The 3,794-nt window shown below is 42.6% G+C and overlaps 1 protein-coding gene across 2 annotated transcripts in view; it reads left to right on the plus strand.

Annotated features, from left to right (window-relative positions):
* The window catches only part of RFFL (ring finger and FYVE-like domain containing E3 ubiquitin protein ligase), a 64,919-nt gene that overhangs the window by 10,010 nt on the left and 51,115 nt on the right, over positions 1-3,794 (plus strand). The window contains exon 1 of one of the 2 annotated variants that reach the window (XM_011968580.1): positions 1,641-1,918. The exons of the other annotated variant lie outside the window; for it this stretch is intronic. The gene's annotated coding sequence lies outside the window, so the exon portion shown is untranslated. Of the gene's footprint in view, positions 1-1,640; positions 1,919-3,794 lie in introns of those variants that run through there. 2 annotated transcript variants of the gene reach the window in all.

The raw sequence follows: 3,794 nt of genomic DNA on the forward strand, positions 1-3,794 counted from the left end.
CCTTCCTTCCTTCCTTCCTTGACTGCAAACTCTGCCTCCTGGGTTCAAATGATTCTCCTGCCTCAGCCTCCCAAGTAGCTGGGATTACAGGCATGTGCCACCACACCCAGCTAATTTTGTATTTTTAGTAGAGGTGGGGATTTCTCCATGTTGGTCAGACTGGTCTTGAACTCCTGACCTCAGGTGATCCGCCCACCTCGGCCTCCCAAAGTGCTGCAATTATAGGTGTGAACCACCGTGCCCAGCCCTCTTTTTTATTTAAAGTTCACAAATATAGAACAGATCAGGACCTTTTCTAATCATTTTTTTTTTCTGAAGGAGGTTCCATGTTTGTCTGTACCTTGAGAGTTGTTTCATACTAGAATTTGTAACTTATCATCAACTGCAGAAATATTTTTTTAAAGTGTGGTTGAAGAGATAATGGTTGTCAGCTTCTGTAAAGATGTGTTTATCATTTGGAAAGGACTAATTAACATGTACTATAAGGAAACTTCTTTAAACAAAGCTGTTTTCTGAAAGGAAAACATTGAAAGGGAGGAAATAAAACAGGAAACATTTTATAATACCTTATAAAAGCTCAGCATGGCTATCCTACTGGAATAATGTAATTAAGGAGAATTAAGTGAGTTGGATAAATAACTTTTTAAAACTAGCCCCTTGAAAAGGAATAGTATTAAGTAGTATAGTTTTTAAACCCAAATTCTGTCTGCACGTACATTTTAATTAACCTAACATTATTGAATGACAAGCTGAGTTGGCAGCTACATCCAGAGTTCATGCCGTGTGAGACCTACCTCAAATGCCCTGCCAAGAAATAGCTGATGGTCGTGGGGAACTGTCATACATTTTAAGCAGGAAACAGAAGGATCTAATAGGAACTTTAGTTTCTCTCTTGTCAAATTAAAGCACACAGAAAGGAAGGACTTTGTCTTTTTTTTTTTTTTTAATGACACCAATGTCAATTCTAGCCTGTCAGGGCAAATTCAATAATTAATAGCTGATGATGAGCCAGTTATTCTAGAATTAATTTTTTTAAATAAGCAGGCTAATAAATGAGAATTGACATAAATTTAGGGATTTCTCTTTTCAGAGCAAGTATTAAGGTGATTTTCATAGACTTCTATATTCGCTATGCATCCAGTAGGTGTGATGGTGGATGATTTGGCTTTAGCATAGAGAATGTGGCAGCTGATTAAAAAAAAAATTCCAGTATGTCTATCTTAATGAGAGAACTTGAGTTGTCTAAAGAAATAGAGAGGTCAGAGGAGGCCTAGTGGGAAAAAAGAACAATGAGCCTGGTTAGAACTGACAAAAATTCACCCTAATGATTTGACTGGCTAATGATGACTGGGCAAGTTCCCTGAGTCCACTGACCCAGATGTTCTAATTTGTAAATGCAAAGTGACTTCTTTATCAGCCTCCTGGGGAAATCTTCAGAGCTGTGAACCTGCTATGTTCAGTAATCTTGCTGACCCCAGCCCCAGCCTGTTCTCAGATGGAATTTTAGAAACTGGCCACTGGAACTTTTTGGGTAAGGGCTCTGGAGGTGGCCAAATTACCAGCAGTGGGGGAATGAGGTTTACCTGCCCCCAGTAATCAGCACTTGATTTAAAACAATCAGTGGGGTGCCTCTTCTTTCCCAGGTTGCAGTTGATTGCGGTTGGTTCAGGCTGAGTTGTTTGGGAAATACAAGTTTTGCCCAGCATGAGTCAGCACTGTCCTGAGTAAACTCCCTGCTCTGTTGCAATCTTGCTTACCAAAGATACATCCCCAGGCGGCACCATTCACTTCGCATGAAAGCCACTGCTCTTGGTTCCTGCGATGATCTCATCTGAACATGGCTCCAACGACCTCAGCCACAGGAACTAGAGACAGCTTGCTTTCTCTCGTGGCAATGTTTTGAAACTGGCAAAACCGGGTAGCCTCAGACTGTTTTCTTAAATTTCATTAGCTAGATGAAGCTGCATTAGAAACTGGGAAAATCCTGTCTTCAGAAGTGAGTCAGGTTTTTTTTTTTTTTTTGAGACAGAGTTTCACTCTTGTTGCCCAGGCTGGAGTGCAATGGCGCGATCTCAGCTCACTGCAGCCTCCACCTCCTGGGTTGTGATTCTCCTGCCTTGGCCTCCCAAGTAGCTGGGATTATAGGTGTGTGCCACCATGCCCAGCTAATTTTGTATTTTTAGTAGAGACAGGCTTTCGCCGTGTTGGTCAGGCGGGTCTCGAACTCCGGAGCTCAGGTGACCCACCCTCCTCAGCCTCCCAAAGTGCTGGAATTACAGGTGTGAGCCACTGCACCCGGCCAGAAGTTTTCTTTCATTTGGGTTCTGGATGTGGCGTTAGGTCCAATTAAACCACTGATTATATAAATCTTAGAAAAGTAAAACGTTAGGTTTACAGCTTTATCCATCGTTTGCTCTTGTATTTTGTTTTTTTTTTGTGTCTTATGAGAAACACTTTAGTCAAACTAAGCCATTGTTAAAGGAAAAGAAGCGAAGGCATTTGGTTGCCTTCCTAATAACTAAATAGGAGTTGTAGAGAACACTGTCTTACCAGTGAGTTTGTTCCTGTATTCCTTTCTGAATTAATAGGAAGAACCTCCTCATTTCTAATTCTACTAGGCTGCTACCCTGTCTCCTTCCTGCTTTTCATCTCCAAACTTTTGAACCCTTCACCTAATCAGACTATGATATCTCTAGGTGGTCGTCACCTTCAAAATTACGTTTCTGCTCCTTATAATTCCAACAAATGCCCATGTTCTCTTTCACCTCAGACCGTAGCACATATAAGCCTTCTTTTACACACCTTCCCCAAGCTTAATCTGGCCAGCTGGTTTCAGCCTAGAAGTCACCTCTTCCACAAAGCCTCTTCTTACTTACCAGGGCTAGGTGAGTACTCAGGAGAACCTGGTATTTACTCCAATCATAGTATGTATTGAGAATCAGAGTCTGCTTTGTTAGAATTGTATCCATGGTACGTTGCACATAGTAGGTTCTCAGTAAGGGTAGAATGAGCAAGAGCCTGTACTGTACTTTCTCAACTCCGATCCTCTTGTCGACTCTTGTTTTTTTTTTTCCCCGAGATGGAGTTTTGCTCTGTCGCCCAGGCTGCAGTGCAGTGGCACGATCTCAACTCACTGCAACCTCTGCTTCCCAGGTTCAAGTGATTCTCCTGCCTTAGCCTCCTGAGTAGCTGGGACTACAGTCATGTGGCACCACGCCCAGCTAATTTTTGTATTTTTAGTAGAGACAGGGCTTCACCATGTTGGCCAGGATGGACTTGATCTCTTGACCTCGTGATCCACCTGCCTTGGCCTCCCAAAGTGCTGGGATTACAGGCATGAGCCACTGTGCCCAGCCCTATTCATTCTTTTTAGTTTCACATCTTTAAGTGTGCTAAACCCTGTTGATTTTATTGGAGTACTGTTTGATGTGTGGCTTTTCTTCATTCACACTGTCATTGCCTTAATTTACTAGAGGTCAAAACTGGACAATTAAAATCAGGCTGGGCATGGTGGCTCATACCTGTAATCACAGCACTTTGGGAGGCCGAGGTGGGTGAATAACCTGAGGTCAGGAGTTTGAGACCAGCCTGGCAAACATGGTGAAAACCCATCTCTACTAACAACAAAAAATTAGCTGGGCGTGGTGGCACCTGTAATCCCAGCTACTCAGGATGCTGAAGCAGGAGAATTGCTTGAACCCAGGAGGTGGAGGTTGCAGTGAGTGAGGATCACACCACTGTACTCCAGCCTGGGCAACAGTGAGACTCTATATCAAAAAAAAAAAAAAAAAAAA

Source organism: Mandrillus leucophaeus, unplaced genomic scaffold, assembly GCF_000951045.1.
Source record: "Mandrillus leucophaeus isolate KB7577 unplaced genomic scaffold, Mleu.le_1.0 Scaffold849, whole genome shotgun sequence".
Taxonomy (NCBI): domain Eukaryota; kingdom Metazoa; phylum Chordata; class Mammalia; order Primates; family Cercopithecidae; genus Mandrillus; species Mandrillus leucophaeus.